This window comes from Octopus bimaculoides, chromosome 30, assembly GCF_046866305.1.
Source record: "Octopus bimaculoides isolate indiv1 chromosome 30, ASM4686630v1, whole genome shotgun sequence".
NCBI lineage: Eukaryota > Metazoa > Mollusca > Cephalopoda > Octopoda > Octopodidae > Octopus > Octopus bimaculoides.
The window spans coordinates 16,061,799-16,088,078 of record NC_142957.1 but is presented as its reverse complement, the minus strand read 5'-3'; the positions used below and the strand labels follow the sequence as shown (position 1 = coordinate 16,088,078).

The window sequence follows — 26,280 nt, the reverse complement described above, 5'->3', positions numbered from 1 at the left end:
ACCAGGAAACCAGCCATTATGAACCAGCCATGGCTTCAGAAGGAACAAACAGCAACAACAACAGTCTTACCAATAAAGAAAATATTTAAATATCTAAATTTTAACATTGTTTTTGACGGTAAAAGTCACTTTATCTGTTAAATGGTGGTTTAGGTTTCAATTCCTATCCAGTTTAAAATCATTATATTTTTTTATTAACTTAAGTTGTACTCTGTGTGTGTGTGTGTGTGTGTGTGTGTGTGTGTGTGTGTATTACCAAATTTCAGAGGTTTCCCTTAATTACAAAAAAATTGAAATAACTTTAAGTATAGAGAGTCTTATTTAACATCTTCATTTTTTTCCCCTAGAGATAAAAAAAAAAGTGAAAACTTTTCGTAAGACACCTTAGTGCAGGCCTTGGGTGATATTGAACCCTGACCAGGATGCTATTGGTGTCTACATATGGCTTTACTCACAAAACCACCAAGACACCAACAAAAATGTAATTAAAAAATTGGCTGAAGATCAATATAAAGGGTTGCCAATTTACATTAATAAAAAAAAATAATTTCAAACTGGGCGGGAATTGAAACCTAGACCACCATGTAACAGACAAAGTGACTTTTACCAACAATTTTAATCTAAATTTTCCTTGACACTAAAAAACTTATTTTTAAAAATCATTTTTTAAAATTTTGACTTCAAAAAACTATTGGTGATTTGAGCCTTATTTCTAGCACAATTTATGAACCTTGTAACATTTTCGTTTTTTAGTGTCAAGGGAGACCACTCTCATTACTCAGTGTTAAAATTTAGATTAAAAAAATTTTCAAACGGTAAACCATTGTTTAAGAAACAGTCTTTTACATCCGGTCTTGTATGTACGTATTTCTATACATGCATACATATATATATAATATATAAATACACACACACACACACACACACACACAAACACACATACATATGTAAATTATATATATATATATATATATATATATATATATATATATATATATATATATATATATAGGTATATATATATATATATATATATATATATATATATTTCAGGCTTATTTCTAGCACAATTCATGAACTTTGTAACATTTTCGTTTTTTTTAGTGTCAAGGGAGACCACTCTCATTACTCAATGTTAAAATTTAGATTAAAAAGATTTTCAAACGGTAAAACATTGTTTAAAAAACATTTTCTTTTACTTCCGGTATTGTATGTACGTATGTCTATACATGCATACATATATATATTCTGTTATTCTTCTAATCTTTTACTCCTTTTAGTCATTTGACTGCGGCCATGCCGGAGCATCGCCTTGAATGGATTTTAATCAAACAGTTTACACTAGTTGTTTTTTTTTTTGAAGACTAGTATCATGAAACTTTCTATAAAGACACTTCAGATTTGTAGAAAATTGAATGAACATCATCATCATCATCGTTTAACGTCCGCCTTCCATGCTAGCATGGGTTGGACGATTTGACTGAGGACTGGTGAACCAGATGGCTACACCAGGCTCCATTATCTACAATTATTCATTTTTCTGAAAGTTAGCGAGTAAACCAATGTGAGCGGGGCACACTTGTGTAGGTATACCTATTATAAATATTCTTTTCTACTCCAAGCACAAGGCTCGAAATTTTGGGGGAGCGGCGGCAGTGGTGGGGGCTATCGATTCCAGTACGCAACTGCTACTTAATTTATCAACCCCGAAAAGATGAAAGGCAAAGTCGACGTCGACGGAATTTCAACCCAGAACGTAAAGACAGACAAATGCCGATTTTAAATATTAACACTAATATGTGTGAGTGTGGTACTTCGTTCACTGCGGTCCTTTTACTTCCGACTTACTTCTCTGTAACCATTTTACTTCCGGAATACCGCTCACCTGTCACATCGGCTGATTGCAAGGTATTTTAATTACTTTTCAACTTATTTCTGTTTTATTTTCCGACGGGGTTCGGCGATCTTTCGATACTAGTCCACCACAACTTCCGATGGTTGCGCGCACGCATACTGATTGCGTGATCGTATAGTGTGTTTATGTCTTTAAAGTTTCAGTTCGGATGGCACCTTACTCACTCGCACCTTGGCCACACGTTTGTCGCAGTACGAAGGCAAGAGCACCCATTCCTCTGTCCTTATTGCTTCTGTGGAGTGCTTTATTGCTTCCTCCTCCGTTGTGAAGCGCACCTCCACAGTGGCGTATCTCCTCCCTATACTGATTACATGATCGTATAGTGTGTTTATGTGTTTAAAGTTTGAGAATCGTATGCATCTGAGGGGGAGAAGGTTTGAGTTTCTATTTAATGTTGTCTTTTCATATTTTCAATTCATTTAAAAATAAACACGCTATACGATCATGTAATCAGTATGCGTGCGCGCAACGGCCGGAAGTTGTAGTGGTCAAGTATCGAAAGATCGCCCCCTGGACTTATTCTTTGTAAGCCTAGTACTTATTCTATCGGTTACTTTTGCCGAAACGCTAAGTTACGGGGACAGTAAACACACCAGCATCGGTTGTCAAGTGATGTTGGGGGGACAAACACAAACACTAGCATGGGAGCCAGACAGCTGCTCTGGCAATGAACACGCTCGGACAGTGCTGTTAGTGCTCCACTGGCGCAGGTGCCAGTCATCGAATATGGTTCAATTACGATTCTGATTTCACTTGCCCCAACAGGTCTTCGCAAGCAGAGTTTAGTGTCCAATGAAGGAGAGGTTGGCATGGATGCCAGTCGTCGGATTCTGTTCGATTTCAGATTCATTTGTCAAAAATATTCCCATCCACCATACTGCATTCCATGATGTAACTCTGGCTCAGGTAGTTACATGTTATTTAATCCTTAGATGGGTACCTGCAAGGGTCAAAGTAGATCTGACAACAATAGTGGCTAAGAAGTGCTTCCCTACTCCTTAAAACCTTGGAATGCCTGAACCAGGGCCTATATAATAACTTTAAATATCTTAATTATTCATGTTAATATCGTTGCTGCTTCGGTGGCCTCATAGTTAGAGGTGTTTAGAAGTAGTAACATGGCACAGAGGTGGAGGTTTCAAATCTGTGCCAGGTATTATAGGGGGTCTTATTTAACATTTTCATTTTTTTCCCTAGAGATTAAAAAAAGTGAAGAATTTTCGTAAGACACCTTAGGACAGGCCCTGGGTGATATTGAACCCTGACCAGGATGATATTGGTGTCTACATATGGCTTTACTCACAAAACCACCAAGACACCAACAAAAATGTAATTAAAAAATTGGCTGAAGATCAATATAAAGGGTTGCCAATTTACATTAATAAAAAAAAATAATTTCAAACTGGGCGGGAATTGAAACCTAGACCACCATGTAACAGACAAAGTGACTTTTACCAACAATTTTAATCTAAATTTTCCTTGACACTAAAAAACTTGTTTTTAAAAATCATTTTTAAAAATTTTGACTTCAAAAAACTATTGGTGATTTGAGCCTTATTTCTAGCACAATTTATGAACCTTATAACATTTTCGTTTTTTAGTGTCAAGGGAGACCACTCTCATTACTCAGTGTTAAAATTTAGATTAAAAAAATTTTCAAACGGTAAACCATTGTTTAAAAAACATTTTCTTTTACTTCCGGTCTTGTATGTACGTATGTCTATACATGCATACATATATATATAATATATAAATACACACACACACACACATATGTAAATTATATATATATATGTAAAGGACAAACTTGGTTGGGGCAAAATGAGTAAGACAAGATAAGGCATATTTGCCTTTTAAATTCTCCAGAAAACTCGCTAATACACATCAGTACCCATCCCTAGACATCAGAAATAAAGTAAAATATCTCGGCGAAATGAAAGAGGCTCAGAGAAAATTGGCGGCGGTGCACCAGCATGGCCGCAGCTCTAAGCTGAAACTATAAACAAACAAGCATGATATAAATATATCTGATATAGGTTATTTTATTTCTTTATGAAATTTTCTGCGAATACGCTTCAGATCTCGAATACATTGGAAATTGTCATGAAGAGCATTTTCCGAAGTTGTGGCGAGAAATTTCGGTAAAATTCACCACACGGCCACTCTTGCGAGGAAAGGACTCGGAAAATTCACATCGTCAGACCTTGGACTTTAAACTCCAGTGTTTAACCCAAGCAAAAACAAAATTAAGAGTAGTTGTTGGGCTAGTGGATACGGATACGATAGCCTGGCCCCACTTTAAACTGATTGGACTGGTGGTAAAGGTGAGTGTAGATGAGCTGGTTGAGGGGGACATTCTGAAGTGTCCTGTCTGGGGTTCAATCCTGGTCAGGATGGGGGAAGAAGGTAAGTCTTTTTTTTTAATATTTTTGTATAAATGAAAAAAAAAATAAATACACTCTTACCTTTTTCGCAGGTTCAAACCCAGGACAGGACACTTCGGAATGTCACCCTCACCTGGCTCATCTGCACTCACCTTAACACCAGTCCACTGGGCCCTCCCGATAATTGCTGTCAAAAATGAGATACTTAAATCTATAATTTAAATTATTGATTGGACGAAATTATTATTTTAACCAGACTATGTGAAGGTAATCCTCATAATTTGAAGCCAGTTTCTTAAGTGTCAATTCATGAAACGATCATACCTTGAGTCACTCTGTAATTTCAGCTGATTGATAATAAAATTGTGAGTGGATTTGGAAGACGGAAACTGAAAGAAGCCCGTCGTATATATGTATGTATATATATGTGTGTGTGTGTGTGTGTGTTTCCCCCCCCCCCCCCAACATCGCTTGACAACCGATGCTGGTGTGTTTATGTCCCCCGTAACTTAGCGGTTCGGCAAAAGAGACCGATAGAATAAGTCCTGGCGTCGATTTGCTCGACTAAAGGCGGTGCTCCAGCATGGCCAGTCAAAAAAAGACTGAAACAAGTAAAAGAGTATATATACATATAGAATCGTTTTATGTTCCATATATATATATAATTGTTTGTGTATGATTCTGTGTGTGTTTGTCAGTCCCTGTGAGATTAAAAAAAAGTGAAAAATTTTCGTAAAACCTCTTCGCGCAGGCCCTGGGTGATATTGAACCATGCCCAGGATGTTATTGGTATCTACATATGCCTTTACCCACAAGACTACCGAGGCACCAACAAAAATGTAGTTAAAAAATGACATTTAAACGCCAATTCTCTTTGAGCATGTAAAGGATAAACTTGGCTGGGGCAAAATGAGTAAGAACAAGATAAGGCATATTTGCCTTTTGAATTTTCCAGAAAACTCGCTAATACACATCAGTATCCATCCCTAGACATGAGAAATGAATTAAAATATCTCGGCCAAATGAAAGAGGCTCAGAGAAAATTGGCGGCGGTGCACCAGTACGGCCGCAGCTTTAAACTGAAACTATAAACAAACAAACAAACATGATATGAAATTAATGAAACTTGAGTAAATAAGACGAAAAACTCCATAAAATATTCTCTATAGTTTCTTCCTGATTTGCTGGAACGTATGCACCCATATTGTCAATACACTTTTGCCATTTCAGCGGTATCTGGCAAACTTGAGTCAATAAAATCTTCGAAGGCCTGTTTTACACCATTGTAGCAATTAATTTTTTTTTTTATCAAAAAGGTGTTCTACAATTTATTATTCAAAAAGATGTAGTTCTACAATTTTCTTTTCAAAAAGGTGTCGTTCTATAAATTTTTTTTTATTGAATTCTGGGAAAAGTTAGGTTTATAAATCCTAATTTTCACTTCCGTAATTGCCGCCAGTAAGATGGAACAGTGGTGTTAGTCGTGGAAGGGGCTACGGGGCGCGAGCAGTAGTCGGGGTTCAAATCCCGCTGCTGGAACTCGCGCCCCCCTTCCCCTTTCACTTCTTTCATCGCCGGACCATTGACCCTGGCGGGTTTTTACTTCGCGTTATCATTTTTCCTCCTACTCCAGTCCCCCTCCTACTCCTAACCCTCCTAATCTTCTAAGACGAAATTAATTAATTAAATAAATAAACAAAAAAATACATTTCGTACGAAATACCTGCGGCTAAAGAAATGCAGCTAGCTTTACTGATTGAGTGTTTACGAATCGATTGATACATGTAAAGCCATTCCAAAATGGACGGTCTTTGATGGAAGTAACGTGGACGGCCGATGAAGAATTAAGGATTACCTATTATGGCTGCAACAAGGTAGGCAAAGAATAGAATCTTTTTATAACCAAGGTAGAGAATATGCGGCACATCAACCGTTTTCGGCCGAAACCTAAACGCGAAAACGGCTGAGGTGCCGATTGTTTACCTTCGCCATTGTCTTTTATGCTTTACTTGTTTCCACGTACGAGCATTGCGACCATCGCACCTCAATGCGTTCTACACGAACAAATTGACACAAGAGTCTTAATTTTTGGTTTAATGTGAACACTCGGCCATATACATGTATGTATATTGGCAAATATTGGGTTGTCCGCAAAGTTCGTGCCGATTTTAAAGGAAACGGAAAGGTCATTACAATTTTAATCAACCGCGAGTGAATCTCCATCTTTCCTTTAACTTGAAAATATCCTCTTGCCAGAATTGAGCTGGTTTCATGGCAAATAAGTCGAAAATTAAGCTACTATAAATCGGCACGAACTTTCCGGACAACTTTCTCTTCAATCGCTGCATTTGTCCAATGTTAAAAATCCTGTTGATGTTTTATATTGTGTTTGTGTAATCAATTGTTGGAGTTACTGGGCTTCATGTTTGGTTGGGGATTCTAGACTGATTAGTGTAATTGTGGTGTGGGCATTTGTGTATCACTCTTTTGTATTCCTTGTCCTTCATCTGGAGTCATTGAAGGGCTACTGGCATCGACCACGTTCGAATGGTGCTCTTTACATGCCCCCCTAAAGAACAAAAGGACTGCAGCTGGAAGTGCTCAGGTGTCACTGGGGCAGGCATTGACGATTCAGCGCTTAGGAATGCTTCTGTAGGAGAAAATGGAGACCTTATTAAATATGCAGTGACCCCGAAATTTATGTCCTCTTAAGGGGTTTTTGCTTAATAAAAAAAATCATTGTAAATGTAGTGTTAGAGGGGAGAATAATTTGGTTAGGGGATATATTGGGAGCACTATTGATTTTAAAAGGAGATATAGGTTCCACATGAGCTCAATTTCGAATGCCAAGTACTCCAATTCTACTGCATTGGCATATTATATTCATGATTTGAAGAGGAGGAATACGAGCTATACTATTGAATGGTTAGGCCTATCCAAAGCCCCACACACACGTTAATGCTAATGTAGATTATGCTTAAGGGAATCGTACTTGATTGGACAAACACCTTATGTGCTCCCTTTTTGTAATAGGTTTTTCTCAACATTCTTGAGTAGTTATAAAATTAAAATCAGATGCTTCAGAGGCCCACCTGAGCTGTGATCTTGAATTGAATCTGTAGCAAATTTTCTTTTATCTAAATTTAATTATTGACCTTTGAAATGGACAAGTCTTCACTTGAATCCACTGAATTCTTCTTTTGTCTGTTTATGCAATTGAACAATAACCAGAACTGTGAAGCCTTTCTAAGTTTTCTCCTGGATTCGGCATTCACAATGTGAAGCAATTGTAGGGATGGGCTTGGATGGACTCTGTTCTCGTTTCCTTACACTTTATTTTTATATATTATTTTAGTTCCATTGCCTTAAATTTTTAGTGGTGTATATTATTCATTCCATGTATTTTTCTTTGTTCGACTTGTGTTACCCTTTTAGCTTTTATTCGTGCATATGTGTATACTGTTGGCTTTTACCATTTGGGGCCCTGTTGTTTTGACCAGAGGACACCTCCTCAGCTACATTTTGGTGCAAATAGTTTGAGGTTTAGTTCAGTAGAAAAAGTCACATCAAAATAGGGGAGGCCTAAAGATGGGTGGTAAGGCAGGTGTTCATTTTAAAATAAAGTATTCTTCTCTTAGGCTTAAATGATAGAAAAATGTGTGAGGAATTCAGTAGTCGCATTTAACAAAAATTAGTAGAAAAACACTTATGGGGTTAAATGTCATGAAATGTAAAATAGGGGAGTAACGCTCCAAGCAATAGTTGTATATTGCTTTTCCTTTTCGTTTTAATTAATTATTTAATCAGGCTAGTTCATTAATGCTTCAGATATGTACATGTAAATTTATCGGGGCAGGAATATAATCATTTTTGGCTGTATCTCTATGGGCAGACCTGAAGGCATGTAGTAAGGCTGTCGAAAAAAGGTATTGGTTAAAAGTGCTTATATGCTAAATTTACTTTTTAAATTTCAGAGTCTTTTTATTTGTAAATCAAATTTATATTAATGGGATGTAAGTAATTTTAACTTGTGTATATCTGATATGCTTTAGATCTAGATTAGCAACAGTCAGTGCTACTATCACCAACTGAAAATCTAGGTTACTTTAGGTGAGCCTAGTAACTGATGGTTTTGGGGGTCTTGTTGTTTGTCACTCTTGCTGAGTCCTTGACAGTATACAACTAAGCTATTACTGTACATATATATTCATTTATTATGTCACATGCTAAAAGAAACGGGCCTCTGTGAAGTGCAGGCCCATTGCTAGTTCCACTCCAGTACCCGGTGTTGTATGATGTGGTGCATCGACCTTGGTATAGGCTAAAGTACGGAATACAAGCCAAATGATTGAAGCAATAAAAATACACTAAGGTTTTCTTGAAGCATTGACAGGTGTGGTTATGTGATAGAGAAGTTTGCTTCCCAACCACATGGTTCTGGTTTCAGTCTCACTGCAGATATGTGTTCGTGTTTACATCCTCATGAAAGACACAACATAGGTGGCAGGCCGTTCTGGTAAGAAAGCTTAGCAAGAGCCTATGTATACATTTTAATTAAAATATATTTCGTTTTTGCCAGATTAGATTTGTTTCATTAAATTACCAAATTTCTCGTCAAAGGTTAAATCCACATTTTCCTATCCTGCCCCAACCCCAACATAGAATATTTTCTCCCTTGTTTTTTTCAATCAATAAAATCCACGTGTATCTCTCAGTTTCAAAGTTGTCGCAGTGTTTCTGTCATGTGCTGTGAAAAAGGGGTAAGTGATACGAGGGATCATACAGCACTCTTATATATATATATATACACACGCACACATATGCAGTCACTACTAGATTCATAATATATACAAACACAAATACAATGTTTAAGTGTCGTTACTGCATAATATATACATACACACAAGCACATACATACATTACTCGATTCATAAATACACAAGCACATACATACGTTACTTGATCCATAATATATAGACACAAGCGCATACATACATACATACATTACTCGATTCATAATATATACACATACATTACTCGATTCATAATATATACACATACATTACTCGATTCATAATATATACACATACATTACGCGATTCATAATATATACACATTACTCGATTCATCATCATTTAACGTCCGCTTTCCATGCTAGCATGGGTTGGACGATTTGACTGAGGACTGGTGAAACCGGATGGCAACACCAGGCTCCAATCTAATTTGGCAAAGTTTCTACAGCTGGATGCCCTTCCTAACGCCAACTACTCAGAGAGTGTAGTGGGTGCTTTTACGTGTCACCCGCACGAAAACGGCCACACTCGCACAAGAGCCAGTCCAAGGGCACAGGCAACGATCTTGCTCGAAAAGCCTACAAAGGCCAGTCATGCGGTACTGGCAACGGTCACGCTCAAGATGGTACATCTTATGTGCCAACCGCACAAGAGCCAGTCCAGGGGCACTGGCAACGATCTCACTTGGCTTGCCGGGTCTTTAAAAATCTTGTTGATGTTTTATATTGTGTTCGTGTAATCAGGTGGTGGAGTTACTGGGCTTTATGTTTGGTTGGGGATTCTAGACTGATTAGTGTAATTGTGGTGTGGGCATTTGTGTATCACTCTTTTGTATTCCTTGTCCTTCATCTGGAGTCAGTGAGGGGCTACTGGCATCGACCACGTTCGAATGGTGTTCTTTACACGCCCCCCTAAAGAACAAAAATAAAAATAGAACTGCTGTTGGAAGTGCTCAGGTGTCACTGGGGCAGGCATTGACGATTCAGCGCTTAGGAATGCTTCTGTAGGAGAAAATGTAGACCTTATTAAATATGCAGGGACCCCGAAATTTATGTCATCTTAAGGGGTTTTTGCTTAATAAAAAAAAAAAAGAATGCCTGCAAATGTAGTGTTAGAGGGGAGAATAATTTGATTAGGGGATATATTGGGAGCACTATTGATTTTAAAAGGAGATATAGGTTCCACATGAGCTCATTTTCGAATGCCAAATACTCCAATTCTACTGCATTGGCATATTATATTCATGATTTGAAGAGGAGGAATATGAGCTATACTATTGAATGGTTAGGCCTATCCAAAGCCCCCCACACCCTTCCTAACACCAACCACTCAGAGAGTGTAGTTGGTGCTGTTACGTGTCACCTGCACGAAGGCCAGTCAGGCGATACTGGCAACGGCCACGCTCGAAATGGTGCATCTTATGTGCCACCCGCACAAGAGCCAGTCCAGGGGCACTGGCAACGATCCTACTTGGCTTGCCGGGTCTTCTCACGCACAGCATATTTCCAAAGGTCTTGGTCAGTAGTCATCGCCTCGGTGAAGCCCAATGTTCGAAGGTGTTGCCTCACCACTTCATCCCAGGTCTACCTCTACCACGGGTTCCCTCAACTGCTAGGGTGTGGCACTTTTTCACGCAGCTATCCTCATCCATTCTCACCACATGTCCATACCAGCGCACCACAACTGATGCTTCTAATGTTCAGCTTTTCTCTCAAGATACTATATATACACATACATACATTACTAGATTCATAATATATACACACAAGCGCATACAGACATTACTAGATTCATAATATATACACACAAGCGCACACATACATTACTAGATTCATAATATATAGACACAAGCGCATACAGACATTACTCGATTCATAATATGCACATACATACATATTTAACGATTCATAATGTATACACACACAAGCACATACATTACTAGATCCATATATACACACACATACATTACTCAACTGTTACTTTGAAACGCGGAGTTGATGGGACAACTAGATTCATATATACATACATTACTAGATTCATAACATATACACACATTACTCGATTCATAATATATACACACAAGCACATACATTACTAGATTTATAATATATATACACAAGCACATTCATTACTCGATTCATAATATATACACACATATTATTAGATTCATAACATATGCACTCGCATACATTACTCGATTCATAATATATATATACACACATTACTCGACTGTTCCTTCGAAACGTGGAGTACATGGGACAACTGATGAAGGGAAATATTCTTTGTTACAGGTGTCGTCTCTCTGTTTTCTTTCGTTGTTCAATAAAAAAGTTTGTTTCCTTCTCATGATGTCCTGTACCCATGTATGGATATGTGCATATATTACTATATGATAGAACGCCATGCATCTCTCTCCAAGTAAGTTTTATCATAATAATTACTTTCCTGTCTATCTCTCTTGTTCTTTAGTTTCTATATAATATATATATACACACAAGCACATACAGACATTACTCGATTCATAATATATACACATACATTACTAGGTTCATATATACACACACACATTACTTGATTCATAATATATACACACATTACTCGATTCATAATATATACATACATTACTCGATGCATAATATATACACACATACATTACTAGATTCATATATAAACACAAGCACACATACGTTACTTGATCCATAATATATAGACATACATTACTCGATTCATATATATATACACACACTACTTGATTCGTAATGTATACACACATACATTACTAGATTCATATATACACACATTACTCGATCCATAATATATATATGCACACAAATACAAAGTATCGTTACTACATAACATATACATTACTCGAATCATAACATATACATACACAAGCATTACTTGATTCATACTATACTCTATTCATAATATACGCACAATCACACGTATAAAATACAGTACAACCAATGTTTAGTGAATCATTTTATTAACTTCATTATTATTACATATATGTCTGTGTGTATTTCCTTTTATTTGAACCTTTTTATTCACCAACAAATTATACAAACAAGATGTCTTCTTGGTTTGTTTCTTCTCAGTATTCTTCTTCTTCAGAATCCAAGCAGTTACTCTGGAGGACTGGACAAAGAAGTTAGCTTCAAGTTCATGGCTCTGAATATAAGAAAATGACAATATTAATGTGTCAATAAAGAGTTATAAAAACATTGTTTGTTATTATTTACACACATTGAGTAATCATACTTAAATATGTACAAAGTAATGATATTTAGATTCTAGAACATTTAAGTATCGTAATTTAGTTTCTACAATGACTAAGTATGATTACTTTCTGCATATTTACATTCTAGAACATTTAAGTATCGTAATTTAGTTTCTACAATGTCTAAGTACGATTACTTTCTACATATTTACATTCTAGAACATTTAAGTATCGTAATTTAGTTTCTACAATGATTACTTTCTACATAATTAGATTCTAGAACATTTAAGTATAGTAATTTAGTTTCTACAATGATTACTTTCTACATAATTAGATTCTAGAACATTTAAGTATAGTAATTTAGTTTCTACAATGACTAAGTATGATTGTTTTCTGCATATTTACATTCTAGAACATTTAAGTATCGTAATTTAGTTTCTACAATGACTAAGTATGATTGCTTTCTGCATATTTAGATTCTAGAACATTTAAGTATAGTAATTTAGTTTCTACAATGATTACTTTCTACATAATTAGATTCCAGAACATTTAAGTATAGTAATTTAGTTTCTACAATGACTAAGTATGATTACTTTCTGCATATTTACATTCTAGAACATTTAAGTATCGTAATTTAGTTTCTACAATGTCTAAGTATGATTACTTTCTGCATATTTACATTCTAGAACATTTAAGTATCGTAATTTAGTTTCTACAATGACTAAGTATGATTGTTTTCTGCATATTTACATTCTAGAACATTTAAGTATCGTAATTTAGTTTCTACAATGTCTAAGTATGATTACTTTCTGCATATTTACATTCTAGAACATTTAAGTATCGTAATTTAGTTTCTACAATGTCTAAGTACGATTACTTTCTACATATTTACATTCTAGAACATTTAAGTATCGTAATTTAGTTTCTACAATGACTAAGTATGATTGTTTTCTGCATATTTACATTCTAGAACATTTAAGTATAGTAATTTAGTTTCTACAATGTCTAAGTACGATTACTTTCTACATATTTACATTCTAGAACATTTAAGTATCGTAATTTAGTTTCTACAATGACTAAGTATGATTGTTTTCTGCATATTTACATTCTAGAACATTTAAGTATCGTAATTTAGTTTCTACAATGTCTAAGTACGATTACTTTCTACATATTTACATTCTAGAACATTTAAGTATCGTAATTTAGTTTCTACAATGACTAAGTATGATTGTTTTCTGCATATTTACATTCTAGAACATTTAAGTATCGTAATTTAGTTTCTACAATGTCTAAGTACGATTACTTTCTACATATTTACATTCTAGAACATTTAAGTATCGTAATTTAGTTTCTACAATGACTAAGTATGATTGTTTTCTGCATATTTACATTCTAGAACATTTAAGTATCGTAATTTAGTTTCTACAATGACTAAGTATGATTGTTTTCTGCATATTTACATTCTAGAACATTTAAGTATAGTAATTTAGTTTCTACAATGTCTAAGTACGATTACTTTCTACATATTTACATTCTAGAACATTTAAGTATCGTAATTTAGTTTCTACAATGACTAAGTATGATTGTTTTCTGCATATTTACATTCTAGAACATTTAAGTATAGTAATTTAGTTTCTACAATGTCTAAGTACGATTACTTTCTACATATTTACATTCTAGAACATTTAAGTATAGTAATTTAATTTCTACAAAATTGGATTCTAGAACATTTAAGTATCGTAATTTAGTTTCTACAATGACTAAGTATGATTGTTTTCTGCATATTTACATTCTAGAACATTTAAGTATAGTAATTTAGTTTCTACAATGTCTAAGTACGATTACTTTCTACATATTTACATTCTAGAACATTTAAGTATAGTAATTTAATTTCTACAAAATTGGATTCTAGAACATTTAAGTATCGTAATTTAGTTTCTACAATGACTAAGTATGATTGTTTTCTGCATATTTACATTCTAGAACATTTAAGTATAGTAATTTAGTTTCTACAATGTCTAAGTATGATTACTTTCTACATATTTACATTCTAGAACATTTAAGTATCGTAATTTAGTTTCTACAATGACTAAGTATGATTGTTTTCTGCATATTTACATTCTAGAACATTTAAGTATCGTAATTTAGTTTCTACAATGTCTAAGTATGATTACTTTCTGCATATTTACATTCTAGAACATTTAAGTATAGTAATTTAGTTTCTACAATGTCTAAGTACGATTACTTTCTACATATTTACATTCTAGAACATTAAAGTATAGTAATTTAGTTTCTACAATGACTAAGTATGATTGTTTTCTGCATATTTACATTCTAGAACATTTAAGTATCGTAATTTAGTTTCTACAATGTCTAAGTATGATTACTTTCTGCATATTTACATTCTAGAACATTTAAGTATAGTAATTTAGTTTCTACAATGTCTAAGTACGATTACTTTCTGCATATTTACATTCTAGAACATTTAAGTATAGTAATTTAGTTTCTACAATGACTAAGTATGATTACTTTCTACATATTTACATTCTAGAACATTTAAGTATCGTAATTTAGTTTCTACAATGTCTAAGTACGATTACTTTCTACATATTTACATTCTAGAACATTTAAGTATCGTAATTTAGTTTCTACAATGACTAAGTACGATTGTTTTCTGCATATTTACATTCTAGAACATTTAAGTATAGTAATTTAGTTTCTACAATGTCTAAGTACGATTACTTTCTACATATTTACATTCTAGAACATTTAAGTATCGTAATTTAGTTTCTACAATGACTAAGTATGATTACTTTCTACATATTTACATTCTAGAACATTTAAGTATCGTAATTTAGTTTCTACAATGACTAAGTATGATTGTTTTCTGCATATTTACATTCTAGAACATTTAAGTATCGTAATTTAGTTTCTACAATGTCTAAGTACGATTGTTTTCTGCATATTTACATTCTAGAACATTTAAGTATAGTAATTTAGTTTCTACAATGACTAAGTATGATTACTTTCTACATATTTACATTCTAGAACATTTAAGTATAGTAATTTAGTTTCTACAATGACTAAGTATGATTACTTTCTACATATTTACATTCTAGAACATTTAAGTATCGTAATTTAGTTTCTACAATGACTAAGTATGATTGTTTTCTGCATATTTACATTCTAGAACATTTAAGTATCGTAATTTAGTTTCTACAATGACTAAGTATGATTACTTTCTACATATTTACATTCTAGAACATTTAAGTATAGTAATTTAGTTTCTACAATGTCTAAGTACGATTACTTTCTACATATTTACATTCTAGAACATTTAAGTATAGTAATTTAGTTTCTACAATGACTAAGTATGATTACTTTCTACATATTTACATTCTAGAACATTTAAGTATAGTAATTTAGTTTCTACAATGTCTAAGTACGATTACTTTCTACATATTTACATTCTAGAACATTTAAGTATAGTAATTTAGTTTCTACAATGACTAAGTATGATTACTTTCTACATATTTACATTCTAGAACATTTAAGTATAGTAATTTAGTTTCTACAATGACTAGGTATGATTACTTTCTACATATTTACATTCTAGAACATTTAAGTATAGTAATTTAGTTTCTACAATGACTAGGTATGATTACTTTCTACATATTCCACTTACTAACAGTAAGTAATCACATTTAAATATTGTATATATAGAAACCAAAGAACAAGAGAGATAGATAGACAGGAAAGTAATTATTATGATAAAACTTACTTGGAGAAAGATGCATGGCGTTCCATCATATAATAATATATGCACCTATCCATACATGGGTACAGGACATCACAACAAAGAAACGAACTTTTTTATTGAACAACGAAAGAAAACAGAGAGACGACATATAAATTTCCCTTCATCAGTTGTCCCGTCTACTCCGCGTTTCGAAGGAACAGTCGAGTAATGTATGTAGGTGCTTGTGTCTATATATTACGAATCAAGTAATGTCTGTATGTGCTTGTGTGTATATATGAATCGTGTAATGTGTGTATATATGAATCTAGTAATGTATGTGTATATATTATGAATGAAGTAATGTAAGTGTATATATTATGAATCGAGTAATGTGTGTATATATGAATCTAGTAATGTAAGTGTATATATTATGAATCAAGTAATGTCTGTATGTGTGTATATTATGAATCGAGTAATGTATGTGTATATATTATGGATCAAGTAATGTATGTATGCGCTTGTGTCTATATATTATGGATCAAGTAACGTATGTATGTGCTTGTGTATATATATTATGAATCGAGTAATGTGTGTATATATTATGAATCGAGTAATGTATGTGTGTATATATGGAACTAGTAATGTATGTATGCGCTTGTGACTATATATTACGAATCAAGTAATATCTGTGTGTATATATTATGGATCGAGTAATGTGTGTATATATGAATCTAGCAATGTAAGTGTATATATCATGAATCGAGTAATGTATGTGTATATATTATGGATCGAGTAATGTGTGTATATATTATGAATCAAGTAACGTATGTGTATATATCATGAATCGAGTAATGTGTGTGTATATATTATGAATCAAGTAACGTATGTGTATATATTATGAATCAAGTAATGTGTGTGTATATATTATGAATCGAGTAATGTGTGTGTATATATTATGAATCGAGTAATGTGTGTGTATATATTATGAATCGAGTAACGTGTGTGTATATATTATGAATCAAGTAACGTATGTGTATATATCATGAATCGAGTAATGTGTGTGTATATATTATGAATCGAGTAATGTGTGTGTATATATTGTGAATCGAGTACTGTGTGTGTATATTATGGATCAAGTAATGTATGTATGCGCTTGTGTCTATATATTATGAATCGAGTAATGTGTGTATATATGAATGTATGTGTATATATTTATGAATCAAGTAATGTATGTCTATATATTATGAATCAAGTAATGTGTGTGTGTATATATGAATCTAGTAATGTATGTGTGTATATATTATGAATCGAGTAATGTATATATTATGGATCGAGTAATGTATGTGTGTATATATTATGAATCGAGTAATGTCTGTATGTGCTTGTGTGTATATATATATTATATAGAAACTAAAGAACAAGAGAGATAGACAGGAAAGTAATTATTACGATAAAACTTACTTGGAGAGAGATGCATGGCGTTCCATCATATAATAATATATGCACATATCCATACATGGGTGCAGGACATCATGAGAAGGAAACAAACTTTTTTATTGAACAACGAAAGAAAACAGAGAGACGACATATAAATTTCCCTTCATCAGTTGTCCCATGTACTCCGCGTTTCGAAGGAACAGTCGAGTAATGTATGTATGTGCTTGTGTGTATATATTATGAATCTAGTAATGTATGTATGCGCTTGTGTGTATATATTATGAATCAAGTATTGTGTGTATATGTTATGAATCGAGTAATGTATGTATGTGTATATATAGTATCTTAAGAGAAAAGCTGAACATTAGAAGCATCAGTTGTGGCGTGCAAGAGAGACGAGTGCGCTGGTATGGACATGTGGTGAGGATAGCTGCGTGAAAAAGTGCCACTCCCTAACAGTTGAGGGAACCCGTGGAAGAGGTAGGCCCAGGAAGACCTGGACTGAGGAGGTGAGGCAAGACCTTCGTACATTGGGCTTCACCGAGGCGATGACTACTGACCAAGACCTTTGGAAATATGCTGTGCGTGAGAAGACCCGGCAAGCCAAGTAGGATCGTTGCCAGTGCCCCTGGACTGGCTCTTGTGTGGGTGGCACATAAGATGCACCATTTTGAGCAAGCCGTTGCCAGTGCCCCTGGACTGGCTCTTGTGCGGGTGGCACATTAGATGCACCATTTTGAGCATGGCCGTTGCCAGTACCGCCTGATTGGCCTTCGTAGGATTTTCGAGCGAGATCGTTGCCAGTGCCCCTGGACTGGCTCTTGTGCGAGTGTGGCCGTTTTCGTGCGGGTGACACGTAAAAGCACCCACTACACTCTCTGAGTGGTTGGCATTAGGAAGGGCATCCAGCTGTAAAAACTTTGCCAAATTAGATTGGAGCCTGGTGTTGCCATCCGGTTTCACCAGTCCTCAGTCAAGTCGTCCAACCCATGCTAGCATGGAAAACGGACGTTAAATGATGATGAATCGAGTAATGTGTGTATGTGCTTGTGTCTATATATTATGAATCTAGTAATGTATGTGTATATATTATGAATCGAGTAATGTGTGTATATATGAATCTAGTAATGTATGTGTATATATTATGAATCGAGTAATGTATGTGCTTGTGTGTATGTATATATTATATAGAAACTAAATATGTAGTAACAACACTTAAACATTGTATTTGTTTGTGTATGTTTGTATATATTATGAATCTAGTAGTGACTGCATATGTGTGCGTGTATATATATATATATATATAAGAGTGTGCCTACCTTTCCATGTCATCTGCAGGCCCATGGGTTGTATAGGTTTGTATGAAGCAGTGCTGTATGATCCCTCGTATCACTTACCCCTTTTTCACAGCACATGACAGAAACACTGCGACAACTTTGAAACTGAGAAATACACGTGGATTTTATTGATTGAAAAAAACAAGGAAGAAAATATTCTATGTTGGGGTTGGGGCAGGATAGGAAAATGTGGATTTAACCTTTGTGGAGAAATTTGGTAATTTAGTGAAGCAAATCTAATCTGGCAAAAACGAAATATATTTTAATTAAAATGTATACATAGGCTCTTGCTAAGCTTTCTTACCAGAACGGCCTGCCACCTATGTTGTGTCTTTCATGAGGATGTAAACACCAACACAGACGCACATATATCTGCAGTGGGACTGAAACCAGAACCATGTGGTTGGGAAGCAAACTTCTCTATCACATAACCACACCTGTCAATGCTTCAAGAAAACCTTAGTGTATTTTTATTGCTTCAATCATTTGGCTTGTATTCCGGACCTTAGCCTATCCCAAGGTCGATGCACCGGGTACTGGAGTGGAGCCTGCACTTCACAGACGCCTGTTTCTTTTAGCATGTGCCATAATGAATGGATATATATGTACAGTAATAGCTTAGTTGTATACTGTCAAGGACTCAGCAAGAGTGACAAACAACAAGACCCCCAAAACCATCAGTTACTAGGCTCACCTAAAGTAAACTAGATTTTCAGTTGGTGATAGTAGCACTGACTGTTGCTAATCTACATCTGTCAATAATTATTCACTACAACAGTAATTGTAAAAGCATATCTACCTACATCCCATTAATATAAATTTGATTTACCAAAAAAAACTGCTTTTTCTACTGAACTAAACCTCAAACTATTTACACCAAAATGTAGCTGAGGAGGTGTCCTCTGGTCAAAGCAACAGGGCCCCAAATGGTAAAAGCTAACAGTATACACATATGCACGAATAAAAGCTAAAAGGGTAACACAAGTCGAACAAAGAAAAATACATGGAATGAATAATATACACCACTAAAAATTTAAGGCAATGGAACTAAAATAATATATAAAAATAAAGTGTAAGGAAACGAGAACAGAGTCCATCCAAGCGTATCCCTACAATTGCTTCACATTGTGAATGCCGAATCCAGGAGAAAACTTAGAAAGGCTTCACAGTTCTGGTTATTGTTCAATTGCATAAACAGACAAAAGAAGAATTCAGTGGATTCAAGTGAAGACTTGTCCATTTCAAAGGTCAATAATTAAATTTAGATAAAAGAAAATTTGCTACAGATTCAATTCAAGATCACAGCTCAGGTGGGCCTCTGAAGCATCTGATTTTAATTTTATAACTACTCAAGAATGTTGAGAAAAACCTATTACAAAAAGGGAGCACATAAGGTGTTTGTCCAATCAAGTACGATTCCCTTAAGCATAATCTACATTAGCATTAACGTGTGTGTGGGGCTTTGGATAGGCCTAACCATTCAATAGTATAGCTCGTATTCCTCCTCTTCAAATCATGAATATAATATGCCAATGCAGTAGAATTGGAGTACTTGGCATTCGAAAATGAGCTCATGTGGAACCTATATCTCCTTTTAAAATCAATAGTGCTCCCAATATATCCCCTAACCAAATTATTCTCCCCTCTAACACTACATTTACAATGATTTTTTTTATTAAGCAAAAACCCCTTAAGAGGACATAAATTTCGGGGTCACTGCATATTTAATAAGGTCTCCATTTTCTCCTACAGAAGCATTCCTAAGCGCTGAATCGTCAATGCCTGCCCCAGTGACACCTGAGCACTTCCAGCTGCAGTCCTTTTGTTCTTTAGGGGGGCATGTAAAGAGCACCATTCGAACGTGGTCGATGCCAGTAGCCCCTCACTGACTCCAGATGAAGGACAAGGAATACAAAAGAGTGATACACAAATGCCCACACCACAATTACACTAATCAGTCTAGAATCCCCAACCAAACATGAAGCCCAGTAACTCCAACAATTGATTACACAAACACAATATAAAACATCAACAGGATTTTTAACATTGGACAAATGCAGCGATTGAAGAGAAAGTTGTCCGGAAAGTTCGTGCCGATTTATAGTAGCTTAATTTTCGACTTATTTGCCATGAAACCAGCTCAATTCTGGCAAGAGGATATTTTCAAGTTAAAGGAAAGATGGAGATTCACTCTCGGTTGATTAAAATTGTAATGACCTTTTTGTTTCCTTTAAAATCGGCACGAACTTTGCGGACAACCCAATATTTGCCAATATACATACATGTATATGGCCGAGTGTTCACATTAAACCAAAAATTAAGACTCTTGTGTCAATTTGTTCGTGTAGAACGCATTGAGGTGCGATGGTCGCAATGCTCGTACGTGGAAACAAGTAAAGCATAAAAGACAATGGCGAAGGTAAGCAATCGGCACCTCAGCCGTTTTCGCGTTTAGGTTTCGGCCGAAAACGGTCGATGTGCCGCATATTCTCTACCTTGGTTATAAAAAGATTCTATTCTTTGCCTACCTTGTTGCAGCCATAATAGGTAATCCTTAATTCTTCATCGGCCGTCCACGTTACTTCCATCAAAGACCGTCCATTTTGGAATGGCTTTACATGTATCAATCGATTCGTAAACACTCAATCAGTAAAGCTAGCTGCATTTCTTTAGCCGCAGGTATTTCGTACGAAATGTATTTTTTTGTTTATTTATTTAATTAATTAATTAATTTCGTCTTAGAGGATTAGGAGGGTTAGGAGTAGGAGGGGGACTGGAGTAGGAGGAAAAATGATAACGCGAAGTAAAAACCCGCCAGGGTCAATGGTCCGGCGATGAAAGAAGTGAAAGGGGAAGGGGGGCGCGAGTTCCAGCAGCGGGATTTGAACCCCGACTACTGCTCGCGCCCCGTAGCCCCTTCCACGACTAACACCACTGTTCCATCTTACTGGCGGCAATTACGGAAGTGAAAATTAGGATTTATAAACCTAACTTTTCCCAGAATTCAATAAAAAAAAATTTATAGAACGACACCTTTTTGAAAAGAAAATTGTAGAACTACATCTTTTTGAATAATAAATTGTAGAACACCTTTTTGATAAAAAAAAAAATTAATTGCTACAATGGTGTAAAACAGGCCTTCGAAGATTTTATTGACTCAAGTTTGCCAGATACCGCTGAAATGGCAAAAGTGTATTGACAATATGGGTGCATACGTTCCAGCAAATCAGGAAGAAACTATAGAGAATATTTTATGGAGTTTTTCGTCTTATTTACTCAAGTTTCATTAATTTCATATCATGTTTGTTTGTTTATAGTTTCAGTTTAAAGCTGCGGCCGTACTGGTGCACCGCCGCCAATTTTCTCTGAGCCTCTTTCATTTGGCCGAGATATTTTAATTCATTTCTCATGTCTAGGGATGGATACTGATGTGTATTAGCGAGTTTTCTGGAAAATTCAAAAGGCAAATATGCCTTATCTTGTTCTTACTCATTTTGCCCCAGCCAAGTTTATCCTTTACATGCTCAAAGAGAATTGGCGTTTAAATGTCATTTTTTAACTACATTTTTGTTGGTGTCTCGGTAGTCTTGTGGGTAAAGCATATGTAGATACCAATAACATCCTGGGCAGGGTTCAATATCACCCAGGGCCTGCGCGAAGAGGTTTTACGAAAATTTTTCACTTTTTTTTAATCTCACAGGGACTGAAACACACACAGAATCATACACAAACAATTATATATATATATGGAACATAAAACGATTCTATATGTATATATACTCTTTTACTTGTTTCAGTCTTTTTTTGACTGGCCATGCTGGAGCACCGCCTTTAGTCGAGCAAATCGACGCCAGGACTTATTCTATCGGTCTCTTTTGCCGAACCGCTAAGTTACGGGGGACATAAACACACCAGCATCGGTTGTCAAGCGATGTTGGGGGGGGGGGGCAAACACACACACACATATATATATATACATACATACGACGGGCTTCTTTCAGTTTCCGTCTTCCAAATCCACTCACAATTTTATTATCAATCAGCTGAAATTACAGAGTGACTCAAGGTATGATTGTTTCATGAATTGACACTTAAGAAACTGGCTTCAAATTATGAGGATTACCTTCACATAGTCTGGTTAAAATAATAATTTCGTCCAATCAATAATTTAAATTATTGATTGGACGAAATTATAGATTTAAGTATCTCATTTTTGACAGCAATTATCGGGAGGGCCCAGTGGACTGGTGTTAAGGTGAGTGCAGATGAGCCATGTGAGGGTGACATTCTGAAGTGTCCTGTCCTGGGTTTGAACCTGCGAAAAAGGTAAGAGTGTATTTTTTTTTTTTTCATTTATACAAAAATATTTTAAAAAAAGACTTACCTTCTTCCCCCATCCTGACCAGGATTGAACCCCAGACAGGACACTTCAGAATGTCCCCCTCAACCAGCTCATCTACACTCACCTTTACCACCAGTCCAATCAGTTTAAGCTGGGGCCAGGCTATCGTATCCCTATACACTAGCCCAACAACTACACTGGAGTTTAAAGTCCAAGGTCTGACGATGTGAATTTTCCGAGTCCTTTCCTCGCAGGAGTGGCCGTGTGGTGAATTTTACCGAAATTTCTCTCCACAACTTCGGAAAATGCTCTTCATGACAATTTCCAATGTATTCGAGATCTGAAGCGTATTTGCAGAAAATTTCATCAAGAAATAAAATAACCTATATCAGATATATTTATATCATGTTTGTTTGTTTATAGTTTCAGCTTAGAGCTGCGGCCATGCTGGTGCACCGCCGCCAATTTTCTCTGAGCCTCTTTCATTTCGCCGAGATATTTTTATTTATTTCTGATGTCTAGGGATGGGTACTGATGTGTATTAGCGAGTTTTCTGGAGAATTTAAAAGGCAAATATGCCTTATCTTGTCTTACTCATTTTGCCCCAACCAAGTTTGTCCTCTACATATATATATATAATTTACATATGTGTGTGTGTGTGTGTGTATTTATATATTATATATATATGTATGCATGTATAGACATACGTACATACAAGACCGGAAGTAAAAGAAAATGTTTTTTAAACAATGGTTTACCGTTTGAAAATTTTTTTAATCTAAATTTTAACACTGAGTAATGAGAGTGGTCTCCCTTGACACTAAAAACCGAAAATGTTACAAGGTTCATAAATTGTGCTAGAAATAAGCCTCAAATCACCAATAGTTTTTTGAAGTCAAAATTTTTTTAAATGATTTTTAAAAACAAGTTTTTTAGTGTCATGGAAAATTTAGATTAAAATTGTTGGTAAAAGTCACTTTGTCTGTTACATGGTGGTCTAGGTTTCAATTCCCGCCCAGTTTGAAATTATTATTTTTTTATTATTAATGTAAATTGGCAACCCTTTATATTGATCTTCAGCCAAGAAAGGTTTAAATATGTCATTTTTTAATTACATTTTCGTTGGTTTTAATCTCTAGGGAAAAAAATGAAAATGTTAAATAAGACCCCCTATAATACCTGTCACAGATTTGAAACCTCCACCTCTGTGCCATGTTACTACTTCTAAACACCTCTAACTATGAGGCCACCGAAGCAGCAACGATATTAACATGAATAATTAAGATATTTAAAGTTATTTCAATTTTTTGTAATTAAGGGAAACCTATGAAATTTGGTAACACACACGCACACAGTACAACTTAAGATGATGATGATGATATATGTATGTGTGTCTGTGTCTGTCCCCCCAGCATTGCTTGACAACCGATGCTGGTGTGTTTACGTCCCCGTAACTTAGCGGTTCGGCAAAAGTGACCGATAGAATAAGTACTAGGCTTACAAAGAATAAGCTCTGGGGTCAATTTGCTCGACTATAAAGGCGGTGCTCCAGCATGGCCGCAGTCAAATGACAAACAAATAAGAGTAAAAAGAGAGAGTTATGCATGACTTAAAACTGCACCTAGTATATGGGCCCTGGTTCAGGCATTCCAAGGTTTTAAGGAGTAGGGAAGCACTTCTTAGCCACTATTGTTCTCAGATCTACTTTGACCCTTTCAGGTACCCATCTAAGGGTTAAATAACATGTAACTACCTGAGCCAGAGTTACATCATGGAATGCAGTATGGTGGATGGGAATATTTTTGGCAAATGAATCTGAAATCGAACCGAATCCGACGACTGGCATCCATGCCAACCTCTCCTTCATTGGACATTAAACTCTGCTTGCGAAGACCTGTTGGGGCAAGTGAAATCAGAATCGTAATTGAACCATATTCGATGACTGGCACCTGCGCCAGTGGAGCACTAACAGCACTGTCCGAGCGTGTTCATTGCCAGAGCAGCTGTCTGGCTCCCATGCTAGTGTTTGTGTTTGTCCCCCCAACATCACTTGACAACCGATGCTGGTGTGTTTACTGTCCCCGTAACTTAGCGTTTCGGCAAAAGTAACCGATAGAATAAGTACTAGGCTTACAAAGAATAAGTCCTAGGGGGGGGGGGGATCTTTCGATACTAGTCCACCACAACTTCCGGCAGTTGCGCGCACGCATACTGATTACAGGATCGTATAGTGTGTTTGTTTTTAAAGACAACATTAAATAGAAACTCAAACCTTCTCCCCCTCAGATGCATACGGTTCTCAAACTTTAAACACATAAACACACTATACGATCATGTAATCAGTATAGGGAGGAGATACGCCACTGTGGAGGTGCGCTTCACAACGGAGGATGAAGCAATTAAGCACTCCACAGAGATAATAAGGACAGAGGAATGGGTGCTCTTGCCTTCGTACTGCGGCAAACGTATGGCCAAGGTGCGAATGAGTAAGGTGCCATCCGAACTGAAACTTTCGTGTGCGCAACGACCGGGAGTTGTGGTGGAATAGTATCGAAAGATCGCCAAAGTTTGCCAATGTTCTGCGCCGTGAAGACCAAAGACTTGAAGTATTTTGTGTTGCAAGACAGTTTGTGAGAGAGAATCGTGATGCCGTGGGAGAAAAATGTGTTCGCATGGATGATGGTACGCTTGTACTAAATGAGGCTGCAAAGAAAGAGGTTTGGAGACGCCACTATGAAAGATTGCTTAATAAAGAGAATGAATGGGAGAAAGAGAGCCTGCCATATGTCGACTCAACAGAGGGACCAGCTATCTTAGTTGACAGTTCCATGGTAAATAAAGCAGTTAAGTTCAAATGAAAGGAATTACACACAGACATATATGTAATAATAATGATGTTAATAAAATGATTCACTAAACATTGGTTGTAGTGTATTTTATACGTGTGAAGTGTGTGTATATTATGAATCGAATAATGTATGTATGTGCTTGTGTGTATATATTATGAATCTAGTAATGTGTGCATATATCATGAATTGAGTAATGTATGTGTATATATTATGAATCAAGTAATGTGTATATATTATGAATCGAGTAATGTATGTATATATTAT

The 26,280-nt window shown here is 35.5% G+C and overlaps 2 long non-coding RNA genes across 10 annotated transcripts in view; one reads left to right on the top strand and one right to left on the bottom strand.

The window, feature by feature from the left end:
• The window catches only part of LOC149130235 (uncharacterized), a 140,810-nt gene that overhangs the window by 100,225 nt on the left and 14,305 nt on the right, over positions 1-26,280 (top strand). The window contains exons 1-4 of one of the 7 annotated variants that reach the window (XR_016239142.1): positions 1,377-1,908; positions 4,392-6,173; positions 11,384-11,510; positions 12,191-12,316. The exons of 1 other annotated variant lie outside the window; for it this stretch is intronic. This is a non-coding gene — a long non-coding RNA (uncharacterized LOC149130235). 5 more of the 7 variants (XR_016239141.1, XR_016239137.1, XR_016239143.1 and 2 more) reach the window with 5 other exon arrangements.
• LOC149130236 (uncharacterized) lies at positions 12,062-22,525 on the bottom strand. 3 transcript variants are annotated; one of them, XR_016239149.1, is made up of 4 exons: positions 21,354-22,525; positions 18,808-18,930; positions 17,513-17,599; positions 12,062-12,263 (listed from the first exon to the last, which is right to left on the bottom strand). It is a non-coding gene; the product is annotated as an uncharacterized LOC149130236 (long non-coding RNA). The 3 variants fall into 3 exon arrangements; XR_016239148.1 differs by lacking the exon at positions 17,513-17,599 and adding an exon at positions 16,094-16,180 and having other exon boundaries at positions 21,354-22,523; XR_016239147.1 differs by lacking the exon at positions 17,513-17,599 and having other exon boundaries at positions 21,354-22,489.